Source organism: Cervus canadensis, chromosome X, assembly GCF_019320065.1.
Source record: "Cervus canadensis isolate Bull #8, Minnesota chromosome X, ASM1932006v1, whole genome shotgun sequence".
NCBI lineage: Eukaryota > Metazoa > Chordata > Mammalia > Artiodactyla > Cervidae > Cervus > Cervus canadensis.
In genome coordinates, this window is record NC_057419.1 from 49,034,565 (window position 1) to 49,049,827 (window position 15,263).

Here is a 15,263-nt window from a genome sequence, read left to right on the forward strand (position 1 = left end):
ACATATTGAGTGTAGCACTTCCAAAGCATCATCTTTTAGGATTTGAAATAGCTCAACTGGAATTCTATCATCTCCACTAGCTTTGTTCATAGTGATGCTTCCTAAGGTCCCCTTGACTTTGCACTCCAGGATGTCTGGCTCTAGGTGAGTGATCACACCATCATGATTATCTGGGTCGTGAAGATCTCTCTTGTATGGTTCTGTGTATTCTTGCCATCTTTTCTTGATATCTTCTGCTTCTGTTAGGTCCATACCATTTCATTTCTGTCCTTTATTGTGCCCATCTTGGCATGAAATATTCCCTTGGTTATCTCTGATTTTCTTGAAGAGATCTCTAGTCTTTCCCATTCTATTGTTTTCCTCTATTTCTTTGCATTGATCACTGAGGAAGGCTTTCTTGTCTCTCCTTGCTGTTCTTTGGAACTCTGCATTCAGATGGGAATATCCTTTTCTCCTTTGCCTTTAGCTTCTCTTACATTGGTATAATTTACAGTGGAACATGTTTTGCTGTTCTATTCTAGGAGTTTTATGTTGTTTTGTCCTATGTTTAAGTCTTTAAGCTATTTTGAGTTTATCTTTCTGTACGGTAAGAGAACATGTTCTAACTTCATTGATTTACATGTGGCTGTCCAACTTTCCCAACATCACTTGCTGAAGAAACTTTTTCCTATTGTATATTCTTGCCTCCTTTGTCAAAGATTGATTGTAGGTGTGTGGTTTTATTTCTGGCCTCTCTATTCTGTCCCATTGCTACATATGTCTCTGTGCTAATACCATGCTGCTTTGATTACTATCGCTTTGTAGTATTATCTGAAGTCTGGGATGGTTCTTGGGCTTCCCAGGTGCACAGTGGTAAAGAATCTACCTGCCAGTGCAGGAGACACAAGAGATGTGGGTTTGATCCCTGGGTCAGGAAGATCCCCTAGATTAGGAAATGACAACCCACTCCAATATTCTTGCCTAGAAAATTCCATAGACAGAGGAGCCTGGAGGGCTAAAGTCAATGGGGTCACAAAGAGTTGGACACACCTCTTGCTTTGTTCTTTTTCTTCAGGATTGCTTTGGTAAATCTGGGTTTTTCATGGTTTTATATAAATTTAAGGATTATTTATTCTAGTTCTTTGAAAAAGGTCACGGGCAATTTGATAGTGATTGTATTAAATCCATAGACTCCTTTGGGTAGTATGACCATTTTAACGTATTGATTCTTCCAGTCCAAAAGCATGGGGTATCTTTCCATTTCTTTGAATCATCTTCAGTTTCATTTAGTAATGTTTTATAGTTTTCAGTGTATAATTCTTTCACCTCATTTGTGAGATTTATTTCTAACTAACTTTTATTTTTGGGGTTGTGATTTTAAAAGTTTTTTTTTTACATTACCTTTCTGACGTTTCATTATTGGTGTAAAGAAATGCAACCGATTTTTGTAAATCTTGTAACCTGCTACCTTGCTGAATTCCTTTATCAGTTCTAGTAGTTTTTGTGTATAGTCTTTAGGGTTTTCTATACACCGACTTGATGGACATGAGTTTGAGTAAACTCCTGGAGTTGGTGATGGACAGGGAGGCCTGGCATGCTGGGATTCATGGGGTCGCAGAGTCGGACACGACTGAGGGACTGGACTGAACTGAACTGATGCATAGTATCTTAGCTGCATATAATGACAATTGTACCTCTTCCCTTCCAATTTGGATACCTTTTGTTTCTTTTTCTTGTCTACTGCTATGGCTAGGATTTCAAATACTTTGTTGAAGAGCAGTGATGAGAGTGGGCATCATTGTCTTACTCCAGATTTTAGTGGGAAGGCTTTCAACTTTTCACAATTGAGTGTTATATTGACTGTGGGTTTGTCATAAATAACTTTTACTGTTTTGAGAGATGTTTCCTCTGTACCCATTTTGGTAAGAATTTTTATCATGAATGGACGTTGAATTTTTGCAAATGCTTTTTCTGCATCTATTGAGATGATCATGTGGTTTTTGTCTTTTCTTTTGTTTCTGTGGTGTATCACATTGATTTGTCTATATTGAACCATCCTTGTGAACTTGGGAAGAACCCCACTTGGTTGTGGTGTATGATCTTTTTAATATGTTGTTGGATCCTGTTTGCTAATATTTTTTTGAGAATTTTTACATCTATGTTCATCAAATATATCGGCCTGTAATTTTCTTTTTCGGTGGTGTCTTTGTCTGGTTTTGGTATTAGGGTGATGGTGGCTTCATAGAATGTTCTTGGGAGTGTTCCCTCATCTTCAGTTTTTTGGAAGAGTTTGAGAAGGATTGGTATAAGTTCTTTGTGTGTTTGGTAGAATTCACCTGTGAAACCATCTGGTCCTTCCTACTTTTTTTAGTAGGGAGTTGCTAAATTGCAGATAGTTTCAGTTCTGGTGATCAGTCTGTTCAAATGATCTATTTTTTCTTGATTCACTTTTGGTCGGCTGTATGTTTCTAGAATCTTCACTATTTCTTGTCCATAGGTTGTGAAATTTGTTGACATGTATTTGTTCATATTATTCCCTTTTTTTTTTTGGTATTTCTGTGGTATCAGTAGTTATGTCTCCTTTTTCATTTCTATGTTGTTTATTTGGATTCTCTTTCATTTCTTCTTAGTGAGCCTGACCATAGGCTAGTCAATCTTATTTATTCTTTCAAAAGAAACAGATCTTGGTTTTACTGACTTCTTCTATTTTTCTAATCTCTTTTATTTCCTTCCTTCTGCTGACTCTTGGTTTTGCTTGTTCTCATTTTCACCATTTCTTAAAACTTCCTCTTTTTTCATAAAATATTTGGGAGAAGAAAATTTGAATCTTAGATTTGTATCATCGTAGGTTTGTAAAGTTTTAAGACTTCACCTAGTATTACCTGCCATCAAAAGTAACTGTTTACCTGCATCCACTCAAATTATATTTAGCTGCTTATAAAGAGAAATTATATTAAAAAAAATTCTAAGTACAATAGAAGTTTGTTTCTCTCTATTTTTTTTTAAAAGTTAAAGGTATAGAGAGTAATGCCAGAAAGATGGCAGAATAGTAGCCCTAGACCTTTTTCCCTCCCAAGGAAATACTGATACAAGTATGCAACCAGTCACTCTGACATCCGTAGGAAAATTTGTGACTATCTCTTGCTATAGTCTCTTTCCCTGCTACAGTGATCTGTGATCTGGAGCAAACTCCTAGCTCCTGGCTTTTCCATGTGGAATGAAATAAAACACTGGACATTACCTTCAATGTTCTGACTTTTAGGGGTCTGCCCAAGGGACTGGTTTCTGTTTCACCTATCTTAGAACACTTGTGTGAACCAGCACAGTAGAGATGCCTGGAGGTTGTTGAACTAAATGGCATGCTAGAGCTCCATTCCTTATGAGGCATGCAGGCTGCTTGCTAAGTCACATCAGTCATGTCTGACTCTTTGCAACCCTGTAGGTTACAGCCCTCCAGGCTCCTCTGTCCATGGGATTCTCCAGGCAAGAATACTGGAATGGGTTTCCAAGCTCTTCTCCAGGGGATCTTCCCAACCCAGGGATAGAACCCACATCTCTTAACATCTCCTTCACTGGCAGGTGGGTTCTTTACCACTAGTACTATCTGGGAAGCACATTAGAGCTCCAGGGAAACCACAATACAAAGGCTGATACAGCTTGGTGGCCTTCCCCTCAAGGGAAAAGCAGTGGAGTGTGCGTCCAACATTCTGAGTTTTGAGAGGGCTATGCAAAGGACTAGTCTCTGTCTCACCTGTCTCAGCATAAATAGGAACTGGCATTTTCTAATGTTTGGGGGCCCACTGAGAATGAAAAAGCTGTCTAGCATGCTGCTGCTTCAGAGGGCCTGCAGTACAGTAGACAGACAACAGAGGGAGCAAGAGATTACACACCACTGGGAAAAAAAACCAGCAAGTCCCTCTAATTAGCAATTTACATGCACGAGTTCAGAGAAGACACATCCACAGAAAAGGTTTGAGAGGCCCCCAGAATCTTTAATGGGGTTGATTGGTAAAGGTATTTCCCTGTATGAAGTCGGTCCATAAAGACTGGAAGAGTTGACTGCTTTTGCAACTGTGCAGATACCAACACAAAGTTACAAGGAACACAAAGAAGCAAGGAAGAATGGCCCAGTCAAAGCAATAAAATAAATCTCAAGAAACTGACATTAAGGAAACAGGAGTATGTGAATTACCTGGCAAAGAATTCAAAATAACTATCATAAACATGCTCAAGGATTTCAAGAAAAGTATTCATGAACATACAGGTGGTTGACAGGCACATGAAAAGATACCCAAGATCATTAATTAGAGATATGCAAATAAAAACCACAATCATGTATCACCTCATACCTATCAGAATGGCTATCATAAAAAAATCTACAAATAACAAATATTAGTTTGCCTGCACACAGTAAAGCCAATATACTGACACCAGGTTATGGTAAAGAAAAGCACAGCATTTACTATAGGGCACCAAGCAAGGAGTAAGGGCAAGTAATGCTTAAAAGACTTGAACTCCCTAAAGTATTTCAGGGAAAGGTTTTAAAAGACAGAGAGGGAAGGTTGCAGTGTGTGATCAGTTCGTGGACAGTCTTTTGATTGGTTGATGATGAGGTAATAAGGAGTCAACATTATAAGCCTTCTGGTTCCAGCTGGTCTGAAGTCTCTGTGCTTATGCTCCTTCTTCCACCTCTTGGGGATTTCAGTAACTTCAAAACAGCTCAAAGGATTTGGCTCAGAATATTGCCTGAGCTCTTGAGGAGGAGCTAAAGGTCCTTGACTTTGTTTAATGGCTAAAATATTATTTTCTCTTGTTTTCCTGTGTTACTGTATTTTCTTACATCTCTGATTAAATTTGTTGGCATTTGGGGAAGACTTAGGGGGCTAAAGTTCTTCTACAAACAGGCAGGCAGAGAACATGGTCAGGGGGTGTTCTTTCCCAGGAAGGCCTCATGCAGTCCTCAGTTACAAAATTAAATGCAAAAAGAACAAAAGGAAGGAAATTATAAAGACCAAAGCAAAAATAAATGGAATGGTGAACAGGAACAAAAAAACACAAAAGTAAGATTTGGTTTTTTGAAGAGAACAACAAAATTAACAAAACTTTAGCTAGACTAAGAAACAGAGGACTTGAAATCAGAAACTAAAGAGGAGACATTACTACCAATGCCACAGAAATATAATGGTTTATGAGACTAACAGCAAGTATACACTAAGAAATCAGATAACCTGGAAGCAATGGATGAATTCCTAGAAACATAATTTACCAAAAGCTGAATTATGAAGAAATAAAAAATCTGAAAAAATTTAGTACAACCAGTAAGAATATTAAATTAATAATCAAAAACTTCCCAATAAAGAAAAGCCCAGGATCAGATGGCTTCATGAATGAATTCTGCCAAACAATTTAAAGAATAAATAATGCCAATCCTTCTCAACTCTTCCAAAAAAATTGAACCAGAGGGAAGACTTCCAAACTCTCTTTATGAGACCAGTATTAACCTGATAACAAAGCTAGAAGAAAATACCTCAGGAAAACTACAGATCAATATCCCTGATAAACATAGATTTAAAAAAATCTCAACAAAGTACTAGCAAACCGAATTCAACAGCACATTAAAAGGATCGTACACTATGATCAGGTAGAATTTAATCCCTGGGATGGAAGGATGGTTCAACATACCCAAATTCATAAATGTGATACAGCACATTAACAGAGTTAAGGATATCTCAATATATGCACAATTACTATCTCAATATATGCACAAAAAGCATTTTACAAAATACAATGCCCTTTCATGGTGAAAACTCTGAAAAAGCTACATATAGAAAGGATGTTAACACAATAAGTACATATGAAAAAATTGAGTTCACACTTTGTAAGTTTTAGTGAGAAGCAGGGTCTACCTCCTCTTATAGAATAGGGAAATACCACACTGATTTTTCCCAGCCTCCCTTGTAGCTAGGATGTAAGTACATAACGTTGTTGTGGTACTCAGATACACTCGTCATTCCATTCAGACTTTGGGTTGGAGCCAACTTTGCATAAAATCCATAGCTGTGGCGATTCATCTTGGGTGGAAAGTATGGTTGTGTCAAGATAGAGTTCCCAGGGCAGCAGAGACAGAATTTTAGTGGCGGTCTATAATGTCTGACACTGTGGTAGCTATGGCACAAATTATAGTATCCACTGCCCAGAGATGGTGGTAACTGATTTCTCAATAGGCTGTTCTGCGGGGTCATTTAGGTCGCTGTCCCTGCTTTTATAATCTCTGAGCTTAGATTTCCACTCCTCCCAGAGTTGCTATGAGCTACCCAATTTCCTGTAACTAAATCACCTTTGCGTTCAAATCAGCCAAAGTTGTTTTCAGACTGACATAACCTCCAATCTCTGTAAGTGTTCCTGGGTTCTGTTTTCTCCTGATCTTCCTTGTTCCGACACTTTCAATTTGAAAATAATTTGCCTCAGTGGAAAAGCAATAGAAACAGAAGTGGAATCATTTTGACTTTGCTTCTATCCTCTGTTATGACCCAACAAATACTCCTATGGTTTCCTATATCTTCTTGCTGAGAAAATAGTTTTTTAAAGAAAATTGTATCTTATTTTTGCACACTTAATGACTTAAACTCTGTGTCTTCTTAATGCCTCCTTTAGATTTTCATGCTCCTCCTCCTTCATATTTGGTTAGTTGCACTATCTTGCCTTTGTCTTTCTGAAATCTTCGTTGCTCAGCAAATACCCAATGCAACTATATTAGATCCTTTAGATGCCTTACTAGGCAGAATTCAACTCAATCTCTCTACCTGGGTTTTGCCAAAAGGGAACTCACAGGCTCATAGCCAAAATATCCTGCCTTGGCTGGAATCAAGTGCTAAAATAATGATGTTAATATATCTCCCTTCTTTCTCTCCCTCCCTCCCCATTCCTCTCCCTTAGATCTGGTGTAACCAAATAACTAAATATATTTTTTAAAACAAGGGAGAGCCTTTACGATCCTGGTTATACTTATTAGAATACTTTTGGTTGCAAGTGACAGAAACCCAAATCAAACAAATTTGGACAATAAATTCAGCAGTTTATTGGTTCACAAAACAGGGAGATAGTTAAACCTCTCTTCTTCTCTCCCTGTCTCTACTCCCTATGTTGGATTCCTTGTTAATTCCTTCCTCTTTCCTTATACTGACAAAACAGCCAGCATCAGACAATGGAGACAGCCTTAAGTGCTAAAAGTTAACACCCTAATGGGCTTCCCTGGTGGCTCTGGATGGTTAAGAATCTGCCTGCAGGAATTAAATGACCAAGTTATTTAATTTTTAAAGTAAAAATATTCTTCTTAAATATTTGCTATTTAGACTAGATCGTCTAAATAGTCAAATATGGAAAGAAAAAAAAAGAATCTGCCTGCAATGCAGGAGACCTGGGTTCAGTCCCGGGGTTGGGAAGATCCACTCCAGTATTCTTGCCTGGAAAATCCCATGGACAGAGGAGCCTGGCGGGCTACAGTTCATGGGGTTGCAAAGAGTCAGACACGACTGAGCAACTAACACTTTTACTTTTCTTTAATAGTAGTGCTTCTCTCAAAGTTTTGGCTCTCTTTGGCCTGATTTGGGTCACATGCCTATTCTAGAACAAATCTTATTGTCCAGACTTTGGTCATATGTATGACCAAGTTATTTATACACATTCATATTTATTTATGTATAAAATAGGGTGTTGCTGCCAAAGCAAAGGATGAGAGATGCAGGGCAAACAAAACATCCCAAACTGTCCTTGGTCTTTCACCCCCACACTTATAACACAACTGTCAAAGAGTTTATTCCTGATTTTCTTCTATGAAAAATTTGAAATCTCTGCTTATCAAATATCTATACAGACATATCCAGGACCATCTAATTCAGACAGTTTCTAAGACAATGAGGTAATATTCTTCAGATTCTTAACACTTCTGCATCACCACCATCACCACCAAATTCTTCCTTGTGATTAGAATTAAATAAAAAACAACTGTTCCCTTTTTACCCTAACTCTCCATTGACAGATGAAATGTTTACTGAGGCTAAACAAGAATTTATCAGATATTCTATCTTTAGTAGAATGAGATTTCTGAAAGTACCTGGTGGCCGAAACTCTCCCTCCTCATTGAACCAGTTATGCTATGATAAGCTAATTGGAAAGCATTAAAGGTAAAAGCAATTTCAAGGCTGTCCATCTCTCCCAAGTTTTATCTGTCCTTTTCCACCAGCAAGGGAAGCATCAATACACATTTTAGTCCTGGTTTTGCCACACACTAGCATATGACCTTAGGCAAGTCTTCTCAACCTCTTTATATCTCAAATGTTGCTGTCTATTTCAGAGGCTGATTTAGACTACAGTGTGGTAAAATATCATAAAATAATTTATAGATAAGAGACTCTGAGGGACTTCCTTGGTGATCCAGTGGCTAGGACTCTGTGCTGCCAATGTAGGGGACCCTGGATCTGGTCAGGGAACTAGATTCCACATGCCATAATTAAGAGTTTCCTTGCCAAAACTAAAAGATCCTGCATTCTGAAACTTAAAGATCCCACATGAGACAACTAAGATCTGTGCAGTCAAATAGATAAACAAAGTTTTGTGTTTTTTTAATTTTTTTCAAAGGGAGAGATGCTAAGATGCTGGCTATACTTCCTAGAATACATTTGGTCGCAAGTGACAGAAACCCACATCAAGCAAGGTGGGACAATAAATTCAAGTAGTATATTGGCTTACAAAGCGGGGAGATAGACCTCAGGGACAACTGAAATTAGGGGCTTGAGTACTTCTAGGACAATCTCATTCTGTCTATGTCCTTTTTCTAAACTTAGGGGTTTAGGGCACCCTCACAGTTGCCAATGTTCACCATCCAAGGGAAACTGAGACTTACTCTTAATTCAATGTAATAAGCTCCTACTATGTTATCAACACTGTTTGAAGTGCTAGGGATACATCAGAGAACAAAACAAAGTTTCTGTTCCTCATGGAACTTACAGTTCAGGAGCCCCAAATTTAAAATTCTAAGGAAGAGCTCTGATTGGCTCTGTTTGAGTGATAGGCTCACTCCTGGGCCAATCATTGATGGTCAAGTGGAGGTTGATAAAAGGGTGGGCCTCCTTTCTAGAAGTTGGGGTTCAAAAGGTGGATCCTGGGAATTTGCTTTTAAATAAGCCTTACCAATGGATTATGATTTAGGTGGTGATTCTTTTAAAATTTCTTTTTTTATTGAAGTTTTACAATGTGCTAATTTCTGCTGCCCAGTACAGTGACTCAGTTATATACATCCATACATTGTTTTTAGTATTTTTTCCATTATGGTTTATCTCAGGATATTGAATATAGTTCCTTGTGCTATACATTAGGACCTTGTTGTTTATCCACTTTATATGTAACAGTTTGCATTTACTAATCTGAAATTCCCAGTCCATCCTTCCCCAACCCCCTCTCCCTCTTGGTAACCACAAGTCTACTCTTCATGTCTGTGAGTCTGTTTTGTAGACAGGTTCATTTGTGCCATATTTTAGATTCCGCCCACATATAAGTGATATTGTACATTTGTCTTTCTGTCTGACTTCGCTTGGTATGATATCTCTATTTGCATCCATACCACTGAAAATGGCATTATTCCATTCTTTTTTATGACTGAGTAGAATTCCACTATATATGTGTACCACATCTTCTTTATCTGTTGATCTGTTGATGGACATTTAGGTTGTTTCTATGTCTTAGCTATTGTGAAGAGTGCTGCTGTGAACATAAGGGTGCGTGTACCTTTTTGAATTCTAGTTTTGCCCAGATTGATGCCCAAGAGTGGGATTGCTAGATCATATGATAATTCCATTTTTAGATTTCTCAGGGACCTCCATACTATTTTCCACAGTGGCTACATCAACTTACATTCCCATCAGAGTGTAGGAGGGTTCTCTTTATTCCACATCCTCTTTAGCATTTGTTATTTATAGACTTCTTAATGGTGACCATTCTGGCTGCTGTGAGGTGGTATCTTATTATAGTTTTGATTTGCATTTCTTGAATAATTTGCTGTGTTTGCATCTTTTCATGTGCGTATCGGCCATCTGTATTTCTTCTTTGGAGAAATGTCTGTCTAGGTCTTCTGCCCATTTTTTTATTGAGTTGTTCGTTTTGTTGTTGTTGTTGAGTTGTAAAAGCTGTTTATGTATTTTGGAAATTAAGCACTATTGGTCGCATTGTTTGCAAATATTTTCTCCCATTCCATAGGTTGTCTTTTCATGTTTTTTTCTTTTGGTTTCCTTTGCTGTGCAAAAGCTTGTAAGTTTAATTAGGCCCCATTTGTTTATTTCCATTTTTATTTCTGTTGACCTAAGAAAACATTGGTACAATTTATGCCAGAGAATGTTTTGCCTATGTTCTCTTCTAGGAATTTTATGCTGTCATATTTAGGTGTTTAAGCCATTTTGAGTTTATTTTTGTTCATAGTGTGAGGGTGTGTTCTACCTTCATTGATTTACATGCAGTTGTCCAACTTTCCCAGCACCACTTGGTGAAGAGACTGTCTTTTTTTCCCCATATTCTATTCTTGTCTCCTTTGTTGAAGATTAGTTGACCACAGATGTATGGGTTTATTTCTGGGCTCTCTATTCTGTTCCATTGATCTGTATGTCTATTTTTGTGCCAATACTACCCTGTTTTGATTACTGTAGCTTTGTAGTAGTATCTAAAGTCTGAAAGGGTTATGCCTCCTGCTTTGTTCTGTTTCCTCAGGATTGCATTGGCAATTCTGAGTCTTTTGTGTTTCCATATGAATTTGAGGATTATTTGTTCTAGTTCTGTGGAAAAGGTTATGGGTAATTAGATAGGGATCACATCAAATCTATAGATTTCTTTGGGTAGTATGGCCACTTTGACAATATTCTTCCATTCCAAGAGCATGGAATATCCTTGAAAGGAATTGAGAAACACTTTTGTCTGCACAGAAGCACCATCATTTTTGGCCTTGGCTTAGAATTTCACATCTCTATCCACATGCCCCAGTGCTAGGAAATATTCTCTGGCAACACTTTCTGGTACTTTGGCAATAAGGGCCAACCATGACAATGAATGAAGAACTACAGAATTAAAATAACAACAGCTACATTGCAATAATTGTGGACTTTTGTAAAAAGCTGGCATGAGGCAGCAACTCAATCATGGGGAAGCCCATGGAAAAATGACTTTTCTTTATTACATATGACAAGTCAAGAAAAATACTTCAGTCTATGGAATTTCTGCAGCAGCTTGTATTTTCAGGCTATCTGTTTAGCCAAGCTTAATTTGCATGGAAATTGGTTGAAGGTGGACATCAATTTTCTCTCTAATAAGATGACTTCTGAAATTTAATGTACAAGTGCTTGATCAAAAGACCATTCCAAGGCATTTTAGGTAACTGAGTTAATGGAAACAGACTTAGAAAGGGTCACTTCACTTGTTTTGGGAGATGACAGGAAGGGCAGCCAGGTTGCCAAGCTCATTTGTCTGCTGGGAGACATGTGTGTGTCCCAAATGGGCTTAGCTGAAGGGTGTTAGGGAAAAGGCATTGGGTAGGACTGGATTGGATGGCAAAATAGATTTGGCGAAAACTTTCATCTCGACTCTTTCATTTCTAATGATGGATTTTTGAAAAATTTGTGTAAGACCATAGTAATTTTAGTAGGCATTAATGATGTGTGCATGCATACTCAGTCGGTCAGTTGTGTCCACCTCTTTGCAACAGCATTGCATGTAGCCCAGCAGGTTCCTCTGTCCTTGGCATTCTCCAGGCAAGAATACTGGAGTTGGTTGTCCATTCCCTTCTCCAGGGAATCTTCCTGACTCAGGAATTGAACCCAAGTCTCCTGTGACTCCTGCATTGGTAGGTGGGTTCTTTACCACTGAGCCACCTGACTGAAAAGACATTATGTAGTGGTGTAATTATTATATTTTCACCATTTCTTACTTAAAAAAACCCTTTTGATGAATTTATTTTAAGGAAAACTTCACTTGGTTATTTACATATTTATTTATTTTTGGCCGTGCTGGGTCCTTGTTGCTGTGCATGGGCTTTCTCTAGTTGTGGTGAGCAGGGACTACTCTTAGTTGTGGTGCGTGGGCTTCTCATTGTGGTGGCTTTTCTTGTTGTGGAGCACGGGCTCTAGGTGTGTGGCTCAGTAGTTGCAGCTCCTAGGCTCTAGAGCACAGGCTCAGTAGTTGCTCCAGGGCATGTGGGATCTTCCTGGACCAGGGATCAAACCCATGTTCCCTGCATTGGCAGGTAGATTCTTATCCACTGGGCCACCAGGGAAAGTCCCTCACTTGGCTATTTTCAAGTCATAAGACTTTTAAAAATATGTTCTGCCTGCCTAGAAACATGGTTTTTTAACAACGTATGGTTTAAGTTCTTTGACTCTTTTTAATTAAGGTACATGTCTATAAAATGTATGTGTATCCTATCAGGTTTGAAAAAACACAACATTATTTTTTTTTCTTTTTATTTATTTATTTTTTAAAATTTATTTATTTATTTTTTCAGTGGGTTTTGTCATACATTGACATGAATCAGCAATAGATTTACACGTATTCCCCATCCCGATCCCCCCTCTCCCCTCCCTCTCCACCCTGTTCCTCTGGGTCTTCCCAGTGCACCAGGTTCGAGCACTTGTCTCATGCATCCCACCTGGGCTGGTGACCTGTTTCACCATAGATAATATACATGCTGTTCTTTCGCAACATCCCACCCTCACCTTCTCCCACAGAGTTCAAAAGTCTGTTCTGTATTTCGTGTCCCTCTTTTCTGTTTTTGCATATAGGGTGTCATTACCATCTTTCTAAATTCCATATATATGTGTTAGTATGCTGTAATGTTCTTTATCTTTTGGCTTACTTCACTCTGTTATAATGGGCTCCAGTTTCATCCATCTCATTAGAACTGATTCAAATGAATTCTTTTTAATGGCTGAGTAATATTCCATGGTGTATATGTACCACAGCTTCCTTATCCATTCATCTGCTGATGGGCATCTAGGTTGCTTCCATGTCCTGGCTATTATAAACAGTGCTGCGATGAACATTGGGGTGAACGTGTCTCTTTCAGATCTGGTTTCCTCAGTGTGTATGCCCAGAAGTGGGATTGCTGGGTCATATGGCAGTTCTATTTCCAGTTTTTTAAGAAATCTCCACACTGTTTTCCATAGCGGCTGTACTAGTTTGCATTCCCACCAAAAGTGTAAGAGGGTTCCCTTTTCTCCACACCCTCTCCAGCATTTATTGCTTGTAGACTTTTGGATAGCAGCCATCCTGACTGGCGTGTAATGGTACCTCATTGTGGTTTTGATTTGCATTTCTCTGATAATGAGTGATGTTGAGCATCTTTTCATGAAAACACAACATTATTGAGCACATATTCTGTATGGGTGGTCTGTGGGCTGTTGCAGGTGGTAAGGAGGGAAGAGATAAGGGGACACAGAGGGAATAAAGCATTTCACATTCTCAAGAACCCAGAGAGAGTTTGTTGTTGCTCAGTTGCTAGGTCGTGTCAGATTCTGCGAACCCTTGGACTGCAGCACACCAGGCTCCTTTGTCCTCTACTATCTCTCAGAGTTTGCTCAAACTCATGTCCATTGAGTCAGTATGCTATCTAACCATCTTATTCCCTGCCGCCCCTTCTCCTTTTGCCTTCAATCTTTCCTAGCCTTAGGGTGTTTTCCAGTGAGTTGGGTCTTCACATCAGGTGGTCAAAGTATTAGAACTTCAGCAACAGTCCTTCCAATGAATATTCAGGGTTGATTTCCTTTAGGACAGAGAGAAGTACAGATATATAAATAATATAAATGACTAATTGATAAAGGCAGAATAAAATATATGCTAAAGAGTGCTGGCTAAAGCTCTGTGTGTGTGTTTATATAGAAATACAGTGTTAAAAATTGCCATAGGTCATGAATCTCAGATGCAGACCCTGAGAGGAGGCTTTGCATGCAAGTGATTTATTAAGGATACATTCCCAATATAGAGTGGTGGATGAAGTAGGGGAGCTGGGGGAAGGCTCTAATAATGGGAGTGGAAGGAGCAGAAAGAGAAAAGAGAGAAAGCCAAGTTCCATTTTAGGCCACATTTCATGGAGTGCAGCTTTAATGTATTTTCATGAGGGAACTCTGGAGTGTAAGTTACACTTCAGTCATCCTCACCTGCTGTGTTTCATACTTCCATATCCACAGTGAGTACCAAGCAGTACCAGTAGCCTCAGGGAAGTCTCCTTCCAGAAGAAGAGCTGCAGGTGTTGGCCTGGCTGTTGAAAGCCCACCAAAGTTGAGGCAGGGGCACACACAAACCCATAAAAAGGGATCATTATGCCTTCTATAGCAAGTGTGGCCTGTTTTGCCTGATAGTAAACTATACATCATCTCTGATCATAAGACTTATGATGATACTATTTCTACTTAATCCTGCTAAGGGGTGATACATTCATATTGTTGCACCCTTCTCAGTTCAGTTCAGTTGCTCAGTTGTGTCTGACTCTTTGAGACCCCACGGAGTGCAGCATGCCAGACTTCCCTGTCCATCACTAACTCCCAGAGCTTACTCAAACTCATGTCTGTCGAGTCAGTGATGTCATCCAACCATCTCTTCCTCTGCGCCCTTCTGTAGGCAGTTAAAATATATAATGCCTTGGAGTAGATATTTAAAATGACTTCCTGTTGAATCAATGAGGGAATGAATTAATTAATGGACAAGGAGCAGATAAAATCCAATGTTCATAATGTAAAATTTTCCTTGGAAACCCTGTACATGAAATAAGAGACTATAGTTCAAGACTTAAGGAATGCAATATTAATTTTTTCCCCTTAAACAATAAATACCTCATGAAAAAGACATCTCATAACCCTATCATTTTCAAAACCGGATGCTTTCTAGTGGTTTTCTTTCCTGCCTGAGTAGAACCTCACCAGGCACTTGGCAAATCTCCCTGAGGAGAATGGTTCTTTCTTTTAATTATTGATTCATTATATGCATATTTTTGGAGGGCCTGGGAGCCTTAGGAGTTCAAGGACACCTGCTCCCTCCCCTGAAGGAGCTCACGGAGTAGCCGGAGCTACAGCCTCACTGCAGATGAAGGATAATCACAGGCCGCACACAGGAGGGTCTCTCTATTTAAGGTGTTAGGGAGATGCTACACAGAAAATGTGTTGGTGTTTGTATGCTAAGTTTGCATATGCCAGGTGAGGAGGGAGGGGATGGGGATTCTAGTCAGGGTTATTGCTCACATGAAGGCAAGAATAACA